A 12,395-nucleotide genomic window follows, 5' to 3' on the forward strand; every position below is an offset into this window, starting at 1 on the left:
GCAGGAGTTTTAAAAATGAATGAAGGAAATCTTTAAAAAAAGCCCACAAATTCTAGCGTGCTGCCTGGTGTCCAACGTAGTCTGAAAACAACCTGGAAATTCAGAATTCACACCGCCACTCCATCCAGCCCCTAGATTTGGGAGCCTGGGCACTGCACAATAAGACAGGGCTCAATTGGCTCCAATATCTCAACCGAGAGGGGCAAGTTATGTGCCAGTCCTAACCCTGACCGTCTTTGCTTTGTCAGTTGACGTTAAAATCCTCAAGGCTGTTCGGTGCAGCTGTTTGCATGGAGTTGGACCCTGTTCAATGAAACTCCCTTTTCCCTTCATCTCCCACTCCACATGATAAGCAGCCTTGATTAATGAATAAGTTCTGTAAAAAGAGCCCATCTGTGGTGATCCAAGGTCTATCTGCAGTGATTTATAATGACAAAACCTAAACAGCAAGTTCAGGTCATTCAGGGCTCATGCAAGCCAACCGTCTGTGGAAGCCAGGAGGAGATAAGTGCAGGTGATCTCTCTGGGGATCCTGCTTGATATCTTCCAGATAGCAACAAAAGCATGATGTCAGATGTTGTCCCGAAATGGGCCGTTTTTAGTGTGATGGTCATGTTTAAATTGGTATCACCAGACTAAATACTAAACTGCAGTTTAATACAGTTGCACCAATGAACTGCTGCTGGTTTGGAAAGGGAGGAAATTCTGCCGGGACCTGAAGAAACCCAGCATAGAAAGGGAGACTATTTGTACTAGAAACCGTCCGTCAACACGCAGGGCTGGTGCTCTGCAAGATTTCACTCGCAACTCTGCGCACGGACCTCAGCGATGACTTGCGGCATCTCACGTTAGCCCTGTCCTGAATCTTGACACAGTTCCTGCCACATCTCAATCCTAAAGGAAAGGGCACCCTTGCAATTCATTCATCGGGAATGAAAGAATGAATGAATGAATGAATGAACGTTGTGAACGTCGTCTGGTTTAGAACTTGCATGCAAGACAGCCTTAAAAAGGCATTATATCAAAGCACCGCTGACTGCCTGCAAAAACAAAGTGCATCATGCAGGTCTTCACAATATCGGGCTCCATTGAGCCCATGCTGTACCTTCCCGTACAGGTAGAACGGCCACTACGAAGTGTTCAGCTAATCGACTAATGCCACAAGCAGCCTCCAGATCCTCTACCAGTACAACTGGGTTTGACCTCCTACTATCACAGAAGATTTCCAGGCTGAATTCCTGATCCAGGCTCCTCCTGCGTTCAGCCCCCTGCATCTCCGGGCTGACAACACCCAAATTACGCTCGCCGCCTTCTCATTTTTGCACGTGTGAATTTTCTGGTAGCGAGAGGCACTGGATTGCCAGGATGGTGAAGTCCCCACGAGCCAGAGAAAAGGATGTGGACAGCACTACAGCCCCGCTCCCACCACTGTACTGGTCTCCCTGACCCAGAGATTCCCATGTAGGATATCAGTTTAAAGGTATAATCTGACCTCCTGGATATTGGGAGCTAAACGGAGTCCCCCCATCTCTCTCTGCCCAGGTTTTTCCATGAAGTCAGCGGGTGTTGCAGTGCAACAACTTCCGCTCGTCCCCTCCGCACCTTGCTACTGGCCTCTTAGTCACCAAGCCCCCTTCCATCTTCCTGATTTTATTCTGGACTTTGGAAACACTACCTGAGGCCTTACACCACGCGCTTACAACCTCCAGAGCCCAGGTCGAGGTTGGCTTTGTTCTTCCTTTCCTAGGTAATGTGTATTTTGTTACATCCATGGTCCAGCAAGGGGGACATCGGACAGTAGATTTTGGGACCCCAATACAAACCTCTTCCTTGGGTGCCTGCTTAGAAGCCATACCTCTTCCTATTTAAATGTAATTATTTTAATATAACATTTTGCCATTTGATTCCTACTGTGGGAGAGCTTTGTCTCGGAGTAGCACTCAACTCCCATGGCAAAGGACCTATAGTCACGGCCTTATGAGGTCCTGGGATACACTTGTAAAAAAATACTGTCTATATAAATACGTACTCTGAACTGCTGCAAGTTGTTACGAGTACCCCTATTCATCTGTTTCTTTCCACGTATTTTTCCTCAAACACCGGTGCACACAGACCAGGATCAATAACCGCCAACCACCACCGGCAGAATCACAAACATCCACACAGCAAAAACAGAAAAAAACCCTCATCTCCGCTTCCATCAAAGCTCGTTAGTTTGCCCTGCAAGCCCACAACCTCCGTATTTATCAGAATTGAGGCAACATGGGGAAGGCCTCTTTCAGACAGGTGGTAGGTGGGTCCCATGCCACCTGGGATTTTCTTTGCATCTGTAATACTTTAAAAATCACCTGGAAGCCGATACAGAACCAGTGCAAATCCAAAAAGGAGGTGGGGGGGAAAAAAAATCACTAGGCAAATGAGATGCAAGGATGTCAGTGAAGTAAGGTGACAGACCCTGGCCTTCTGTATGTCACCTCTTCAGGCCAATGCCTCGTCTTTCTCCGAGTAAAAGAATCACCCATGCTTTTGGGCTTACAGCAAAGCCCTGCTTGATATCAAAATGCAAGGCTATTTTTTGCAGGGGAGAGGAGGATTATAAACTCAGCGTTGAAAATCCAGTACAAGGGAAATGGGCTTGGAGGGCGAGAGAAAACCTCAGTTTAAAAAAAACCCAGGGGAAACCCTGATGCAAGCAAAATGAGAGAAAGACACATGCAACGTGCATAGGCACATGGCTCTGAAGCACAGAGGTGAGCTTTCTCCCATTGCTCGTTCTAAATACGGGGCTGAAATTCATGCCTTTACCAGTCACAAACCGACTGGCTTATTGTTTCGGCACTCACACTCAGCCTAAACCAGTAGCTTTTGCAATGGTTTGAAACTGGGATGCTGAAGCAGGCTTTGCTTGTGGCAGAGGTCGTCGCAGTCCAACTGCTGGAGCACGTACAAGCCCTGCCGCGGGACATAGCAGCCACGCTAGCCCAAGCAGTGCAGGGAATAGCTACGGTGTGCTGGGGTCCCATGCACGCTACGTTGGGACACGTACACGGTACGGGGCTGAATTCTTTCTGACTAGTGGTGAAATACAACACTTCCAAGACAAGGAGACCTTACTTTCTTGTAGACTATGTGACGACTTCTGGTTTTCTTCAAGAGGAAATAATATTGACCACGGGGAATGCATTAGTCGACACACAGCCTCCTGGATCAATAAATCCTGACGCTGAGCAGTTCAAACTTCGCCATCTGCTTCTTGCGCTGTAACATTAGCCATCTTGACTATGAAAGCAGCCGTGGACGAACGTCCCGTGGAGTAGAGCGCAGAGCTGCACGCAGCTGGCAGCGCTTGCAAAAAGCAAATCACCGAGTCGGAGCAGACACACCTGAAATCTAACTTTCTAGCAGGGTCACGACAGGAAATGACTCGTTAACTTGACAACAGCAAGACAAACAGCAGTAGCCCAAGGCCCCAGGGAAGAGGAAGTTGAAGGCTGTTAGATACAGCCACCCTGAGCAGAAGTCATGGAGACAGGGATGCCATTTGTGGGTGTACCCCTCAAACTATAGTTAGAAACAAACAGAAAACAAAAAGAAGGGGGTGGGGGGCGGGGGGGGGGTCAACTTCCAGCCTGATGTGCAGACAGCAAACTTGCAACTTCTCCAATGAAGAGATGCAGCAACATAACAGGGTTAACAGGATGCTTCTAAAAACGTTACCTAACTTTTCCCTGTAGTTACATAATCAGAATAAAAAACCCCAGTGAACAGCACCAATCACTTCATCCTTGTGAAATTATGTATTGAAGAGAGAACCGGAATTCCTTCCAGCAGCAAGAAAGGATGAATGCAGTCCTCTCCACAGTCCCGCGGCCCATCCGTCTCTCATTGACAGGCATGGCACCGCCAAGGAGAAAAATATTTTTTGTGGGTGAAGAACAGGTGAGGAAGCGAAACACTTCTTTCAACTCATCACCAATGTAGGACCTTGCACTCCACACATTTCTGTTCCTCTAGCCATGGGCTATATTGGAAAATATCATTTGCAGGGAGCTAAAAATAATCAGCATGAGTACAGCTTGTAAAAGCTCAGGCAGAAGCCACAGAAGAGAAAAATACCACTACACCCACCTTAGGCCAGGTCCACGTGGACAGATGTCCAGATCACAAACTCATCACAGCCGTCACAAATTCAGAGGCAGTCTCTGCAGTGGGGGCAAGGGCTGAGATTTCACTCGTCAGGGACTGGCCTTTCTGGCGGGGGTTCAAGTGCCATGACCGGGTCCCATGAGAGAGTTTTGAAAACCAGCATTAAGGTGGTGCCCAATCTACAGATCAGCATTAGCTTCCAGGGCTTTTCAAGACTTTGTATTAAAAGTCTCATCTGTAATATGCACAATAGCGTGTCCCAGAGACGTGAAGAATTCGTTAGCAGCAAAAATCTCAATGGGCCACACTGTCTGCACTGAAACCCATGGAAAGGGCAAAGCTGTATTTTCCACTGGGTTCAAAACAAATCTTTGCAGTCAGGGCACTTGGGAGGGTCATGCCCAAGTTCACAGGACCAAACCACAGCCTTCCGAAAACTCATCTGAGAAGCTGCAACTCTCCTTCTTCCTTTACCAAGTATAAGATCCAATCTGAGCCAAAAGTAGCTGGAAACTGGAGGAGAAAAGCTAGAAGCAGTACCAAGTGCCTTCTTGAATGTACACGTGTTAAACTAGACCACCACTGCCTTCTTTCCTCTCTCTCCTTCCCAAACTTGGAGTGCAAACACAATGGCCAGCTGCCAAGCCATCCTGGTTGTGATGCATTTAAACCTAGAGGGGATCAGTGTTAAGGATCCTTTCTTTTCAAACCGGCTGAGAATTAACCTAATGCAGGTATTCATGTCGACTCTGCTGCAAGTGACTGCAGAATAACCAGAAAGAAACCAAGGGATTTGCAGTACTCCAGGCGGACAATAGCATGCTCCCCTTCTGTTTAGACAGTGGCCTTAAGCTGAGTTTCTCCAACCTTCGCTGACATGTTTACAGCTGTAATGTATCTCCCCAAAATGTGTTCGCTTGAGCCAATTAAGTGTCAACATATTTAGTCAGTCAAGTCATTAAGGTCATTAAAGTTTAGCATTGCAGCATCCGCACCACACACTTGCATCTTCTTAAATGGCTCAGATCCCAGCGGGCAGACTTGTGCCAGCCAAGTGATGGTTTGGGCAATATGCAGGCGGGGGAGAGAGTGGCATTCATTTCATGAGCTGCTTGATTAATAAGTCACAGGCAAAGTATTAAAACTTTAGCATAAACACATTAGGGCACATCTGAGGAGCTCGGATGTCATGCTCAGGCGGGGCAGCAACAACGTGAGAAGGGACACATCCCAGGATACAAGGCTCCTGCTTGAGGAGTTGGCTGCAGCCGGCTGTAAGGTGCTTTCTGAAGGGACTGTGTGCCATTTATCCACAGCAGTCGGCTATCAGAGGTCCTGGCAGAGCCACTGCATTGCATTGCCCCCTAGTCACTGGGGAGCTTGTAAAAAGGAGTGTAGCACAGAGCAACACTCTAGGTAAGTCAGTCATCCTTTCCCTGCTGCCTCTGGGGGTAAGGAAAGGGTCCAGCAGTAAATTCTTTGGGCTTAGGAAAGCCAGGCAATAAGATCCTAAAAAGTAAAGTAGAGAGCTTTGTTTCAGGAAGGCAAAGCCTCTGTTTGTGTGCCAAGGTGAGAAGGGGCCCCCTGGAAGACTTGACCCTTTTCCCAGTTAGTTCAAAGTATCCTACCAGGTAATCCACTTCTCAAGAGGCAGTAAGATCTCTGTAGGACACGAACATTAAACAGCTCAGTTCCACTGAATCCCAAAAGCCAGAGTCCTCCATAGGTAATGGTAAGGACGGCAAGGAAGACGAGCACCGGCAAGTCAAGATTTCAGCCTGCGGCAATGCATGCAAATAACTCCAGGTATTAATTTTGTTTAATACGTGCATTAGTGCTGAAAATACAAGTTTGAATATTCATGCTGGCACTAGGAGAATAGCATCACGGATAAGGACAAGAGAATGGTGGCAAGAAGGGGACTCGAAGGGAAAATGCCAAATTTCAGCCCTTCTCTGTTAAAGTGCGTGGATGACAGCAAGTGTTGTAAGCACAGTTTGCTACCCCTGTAAAACTGAAGGAATTATTCTTTTATCTCCTTTTACGGGTGAAATCTGTAAGGCTGTGTACTGAAATAAAGACACCCGGTCTCCATTTATAGGTGGCTGGCAATGTTTTTCAAAAGGAGTACTTAAAAGTTAGACACCTGCACAATGCCCAGGCCCTCATCTTCTGATACATTTGGCCTTTGCAATTAAATCAAATCATGCCTAGGGAATGAGAGGTGAAAAGAAAAGATGTTATTTAAAATAATCTGGGGGCACTTCAGGGTTAACCTTCATATTCGAATAAATTTGCACATTTCCAATACGTACAGATGTGCATATATTCATTAAACACAGGCTAGCGTAGAGCTGTGGATGCATGCATGTACTTGTATTTGCACAGGGGTACATGTTTTCCAAATGTTCGACTTTGGAAAGGATCCCCTTTTGCCAAGGGGATTCTGTTTTTATATTTTCTTTCCAGAGCTATATTCTCTTTTTCGCTAGAAAAATTGCAATAGTGGCTCCTGCCATGCAGAAGGCAGTAGACTCCAGCTAGCTTTCCAAAGGAAGCGCTCCAGCATATTTTTTGTCCCCTGGAAATCCCTGCTAAAATTGGTCATTTGGTTTCTAGCGAGAGCTTGCTATGGATCGGCACATATCGTCCTCATTAGTGTCTCTCTCACTAGTCCCAGTCTATCTTTTACAGGAAAAATGAGGCAGGAGCTTGACTGAGTCCAAGGTGCAGCATCCTGCGGCAAACCCCCAACAGTGCTTTGATGTGACAGATCACAAGAAACAGACACCGTCAAACTTGACGTATGGTGGGTTCAAAGGGCCCCCAGCTTGACTAAGACCTGTCCTTCAAAAGGGATCACCTTCCGTTTTTCAGCTCTAATTGGGGCCCATTAGCATTTTATGAAAAAATTAAATTGGCAATTAGATCCGTCAAGGAGTTTTTAAAGCCCTGTATTACACCTCTTTCTTTGAGCCTTTCACCACCGAGAAGCTAATGCGGACCAGAAGCCTTCACACTAGCACAAACGGTCACTCCAGATCAGGAAACGCCGCGCTCTGGGCGAGAGCGAGAGAAAAAAAGCAGCACCGGTCAAAAAGGCCACGTAAAAGCGCCAGCGGAAATCCCGGGATGACAAGTCTACATAAGCACGAAGCTCCGGGGCCCTTCAATCAAGAGTACTTGCGACTCTGAAGGTGAAGAGATGCCTTGTAGGATTAACATAGGAAATGTGACAACATGACAACCAATGCTCCGATTCCTCTCCCGAACCAGCCCCGAGTGAGCCCTTCTGGTCCGAGTTTCAGCGGGGAGGCAACGCACGTCAAACCCACTGTCCGCTCCCACAAGCAAGAAAAGAGATCTGAATGCCATCAGATGCACTGAAGAGATCTGAACGCCATCGGTCCCAACGTGGAAAAGCCATGAAACTCGTTACACACCAGGCCTTGCTTGGGCTGCCATTTCTATACACGCAGCGTGTTGAAAGCAAGGAAAACGAGCCCAAACTGAAGAGCCACGTGGGATGGAAGCAGAAAGCCTGCTTCCAAAGAGCTCTACCTGACGTATATACGTATCAATCACCTCCTAATGGAGTGGGATCACTTAAACATAATTTATTAGGCAACTTCATTTACTGCGCTGACAATGCTTCATTCTGCTGTTAGCGCTTCTGCCCAAGCAACCCGCAGGTTGGATTCGTTTTAGGAGGATGCTGGACATGTGGAGGATAATTTAAACCTTTAATTTCCTTAGGGCTTGCCTTCTGAATGCTTACACACTGGTGCTGTCTCCGACCATTACAGTTAATCAACTCAGCAGTCATGCGGGCACGGACAATAATGCGCTTGTCCTGGTGCTTGGCTGCGAAAGAGTGCCCGTTATTGTTTCCTCTATTTAAGAATAAACACAAATAGCCAAAAGGCTTTTGATCCGAGTGCAAGGGCCCTGCTGATTGTAACTCCTGGTATAATGCCTCAGCGGGGCTGAAAAGACTTGCTCAGAAAGCTGGCGTGAAGTGTGTGGAATAAAGACAAACCAGATGGATTTGGCCCCGTACAGGTACCTTCTACTCTATGGCAGCGAGACAGAAAGGAGAGAGAAATCTTTGGCCTTTGTTATAACCTTTACTGAGCTCCAATATTCATATTAATTGTTTCCAGGCATAAACCGTTCCTGTATATTAGGAAATCAAAACACGGCTGCCAGCATGGCGGAGAAAAGCAGGCAAATCGAAGAGCTCTATACATGTGCGGGCTCCACCATGAATAAGCAAATGAGCCAGCACCGCAGCTTAGGAAAATAAATAACCCTTCCCTGCTATTTCCATTATGAGGCTCATTGACACTACCGAGCCTGACAGAGCTTGATATAAATGAATGTCTCCCAGATGTGTTCGCTGCTGGTGGATGCTCTGACGGAGGCTGGCTCAGCTTGGCACGTGCCCCCAGCCCAGTCCAGTCGCACCCCTAGTCTACTTCGGCTTCTTCCATTCAGCACAAAAATCACAAATATGTGCCTGATGAGAGCCTGAGTGGGTAAAACAGCCAGGCAATAGCTGCTGATGCTAGAATAACAGTAGGGAAGAATGTGAGATGGATTCAACTAAACGGCCCTTAGGCAAACTACAAGGAGAATCCAGAACGTTTCTGACTTGGGATTTGGCAGGAAGCTACGGGAAACGGAGACCCTGGTTTTCCACCAACTTGCTGCAGTGTTTCCCCCCCACATCTATCCCTCAGCTCCTCCATTTGTACAGTGATGGTCCTCCCAGGTAGCAAAGTGCTAATTCCTCGGGGGCGGGGGAGAGGGGACATTACAAGCGATTAGCGGGTTCCACTTGTAAACCTATAATCACCGCGATCTGAGGAATGCAGACCTTCCTGCGCGTCACCCACCCAGGGGCAGAGGGGTCTCCAAATCCAACATCTCCCCATACCTGTATGTCTCCACGCGCTAAACCAGCGTATGGGCTTGCATTCATAGGGTCGATAGTTTCACAGATGGATTCATAGGGTCAATAGTTTCATAGATGCAAACGATAAGCGCTTCCAAAGACCACCACCCTTCCCCCATCTGCCTCCTGTTTTGCTTTTCCTCCATCCCCTTTTGGGACAAGGCAACACTTTGAGTAACAGCTGCAAGAGCTTTAGAAATCTGGCTTTTATGTAAGATTGCTTCTCCGCTTCAGGGCACGACACAGCGAGACACTGCACCAGGAACCCACGGCAGCTCTCCTTATGAGCATCATTGCGTCCTACGCGTGCATTCGACACGGCCAGGCATCACAAGGCACGAATTCCAGCTCTGCATCTATCTCCAGTCCCGGTGATTCGCCCCCTCTTCCCAGTGATGGAGAGGCAGGGGGGCTGGACCCATCCTTCTGTGATTTACTGCACCAGCTCCTAATGAGGCAGACAGGGGAGCCTGTGTCAGCATAAAAAGGCAGGAGAGTGGCTTTTACTCCACCCCACCCCCACCGGCGGGAGAGGGGTTTAACCCCCCCCAGCCGACACGCCATAGGCCATGTTTGTACAGGCAGGCCTGGTGTCAATTATTTATTATCTGTGACGCTGGGAACGCACACTCCTGCTCGAGGTCACCAACACACATGTGGGAGGGTTCCCCCCAAGGGAGCAGGCAACCTCAGCAGTTCTGCTTTCTGTAACTTGGCTTCTTTGCCTTTCTGTCGGAGATGTGCTGTTACAGAACCACCGCTGTGCCTCGTCTGCTTTCACAGAGCGCCCTTCAGCTAAACCTGCTGTAGAGCCAAATCGTCCCATCGCAGACTTTAAAAAAAACCAAAAAGCAAAATTAATGGTTATAAGCAAAGGAGATAAAAAGTTCCAACTTCAGCTGAGGTTTCAAAGAAAGGAGAAGGATGATGAAGCAGGGAGATGCCAAGGCAAGAGAGGCAGACAAAGGCTCTAAGTGAGGTTCGGTTTAAAAAAAACAGAAATGGTCAAACCGGAGCCGGAAATGAAGGAGCCAGAGGAGTTTGGTGAGCACGCTGGCAACAGGTTCTTCCGCTGTTTGTGCGAGCAGGTGGGTGTCCGCATTCCCCACGGAAACACGCTCTCCATGGTTCTCCGGTCGGGGCTACAGCTTAGCTTGCCCACTGTCCGAGCCCCCTTAGCAATACCTTCTTCAGAAGCGTTGCAGCAACTATGCCCAGACCTTAACTCCTCTTTCTATTGAGGTTATCTTAGGCTACAAAGAGATGCTGTTTCCTGGCTCAGCTGATCCATTTGATTGGCATGTGCAGATGTCATCCGGGGCCTGCAGGACTGGTCCCCTGCTGCTCCAGGGGCCCTGTGTGCCTGACCCCAACCCGAGGAACTCCCCATGGGACTCAGCTCCATGCTTGCAGTTGCAAACCCAGGGTTGGAGCCCACCCTGGCAATCCCCTGCAGGGGATTTGTGCCCAAATGTATAGACGTTCGCCATGATAAAGCAGCAAAAGCTGCTAGTAGGAACTGTCGTACAGCAACAAGGGGAAAGGATGTCTGTATCCTTATGTTTTGTCCTGCCATAAGTTTTATGGTGGGACAAGGATGATGCGTCTCTGCCCTCCCACACTTGAGAGGTTCCCGGAGACCATCATGATCTTTGTGCCTTCCAATCTTAACCTGTCTATAGATGATAATGCACTGGATTACAAGATCCCCCTTGGTATCCATCATCCTTAAATGTGACCTCATAACAAGAGTGCTCTGCTTTATAACCTCTCTCCCACTTTTTGCCAGCTACAAATACACCCAGTCCCATCCAAGGCCTTCCAATGCCCAACGCCACTGAGCAAACATCGTCAAGATACAGCTGGAAATAGAGTGAATCGTAACGCCAAGTCCTGGATAGAGTTCCAGCATTGAACTATTTACATGATAAAGAGATCAGGCCCATTGCATGTGCATATATGCACAGGCAGAATCTGTGCAGCACCTGAAGCTATCCCCTCTAGATCAGTGGTTTTCAACCTTTTTTCATTTGCAGACCCCTAAAAAATTTCGAATGGAGGTATGAACTCCTTTGGAAATTTCACATGGAGGTATTCATCCGCCATCCACAGCAGCTGGGTAGGCACAGGGGTGCGGACACTTCAGGACGCATCCTGTGTTTTTATATCTGACACCTATATTCCTTTTGGGGACCCCGGCAGTGCTCCCAGGGTCCCATGCTACAATATCCGAGTGTGTTTGCTTCCCACTCTCTCTAAGCGCCCCAAGATCTTTGTCTGGCATCACGACTCTTTGTTAGCTGACAAATCTCAAACGCCTTTGGATGTGATGTGACAAGCCTCCATTAAATTCTAGTGCTTTGGCTCTGCTTCAGTGAAGAATAGGATCTGTGTTTGGGTTACGGCGAAAAATTTACAGCGTTACATTATGCACCACTCAGCTGAAGGAGGAAAAGAAAATTCCACGAAGTGCTTTAATCCCCGGCTGGTTAGCAACACTGCCTTCCCCATGGCTCGGACGCTGGAGAACCCTGCAGAGGCCGCGATAAAGAGGGAGGTCACGGTCAGATTTAATAAGGTCTCGCATTCCCTCTAAATGCCACCAGAGAGCAGACAAAAGCGTGCGTTTGCTGAGCTCATCGGGCAAAGCCAGGGTTTGCACAGAGGTATTTGGTATGCACGCGGCGTCGCTGCCTTTGGAAGCTCGCGTACCGCTGAAGCCAGCGGGAAGGAGGGGGTTAGCACTGAGAAAGCACACGACAAGCCATAATGAAGGCTGCGAGGCCACTGCTTGTGTCAGGGCCTCTCCCTGCCTCGGTTTTCTTCCAAGAAGAGGAGGACAGCAGGGTGTGCGCAGCTGTGAGCGGGAGACGGGACAACCATTCTGCTAAGATGCGGCCATGCGAAGGATAACTTGAGAATCCCTGTTTAATTAATTGCTTTACTCCTCGCCGGGCTTGGGAGTGGTCTTGACCATCCTGCTGCGTGCATCCCAGGTGGGACGGAGAAGGCTTCCCGCTTCCTAGGACCCAGATTCTTCTGCTGGGTTTCAACAGCGGCATGGATGAACCGCCTATGCCGGTAGGAACTGAAGATATCAGGAGGGAAATACTTTTAGTACCGGCTCCTGCTGCCACCTCGTGGCTCTTCTTCGTACCTCGGCAGCGTGCAAAGTGCACGTGGGTCTCCTACCACCGGACGGAAAACGACAACGCGCGCAAAGCCCGAGAATAACAATTCGATTAGCGACACTACCGAGAACTTGCACTGCACTCGCAAAAGCTGTTTCCAC

The 12,395-nt window shown here is 48.4% G+C and overlaps 1 protein-coding gene across 8 annotated transcripts in view; it reads right to left on the reverse strand.

Annotated features, from left to right (window-relative positions):
* SPECC1 (sperm antigen with calponin homology and coiled-coil domains 1) overlaps positions 1 to 12,395 on the reverse strand; it is a 115,056-nt gene that overhangs the window by 86,415 nt on the left and 16,246 nt on the right. The gene's annotated exons all lie outside the window — the stretch shown is intronic.

The sequence above is a fragment of the Alligator sinensis genome, unplaced genomic scaffold, assembly GCF_000455745.1.
Source record: "Alligator sinensis unplaced genomic scaffold, ASM45574v1 scaffold1642_1, whole genome shotgun sequence".
NCBI lineage: Eukaryota > Metazoa > Chordata > Crocodylia > Alligatoridae > Alligator > Alligator sinensis.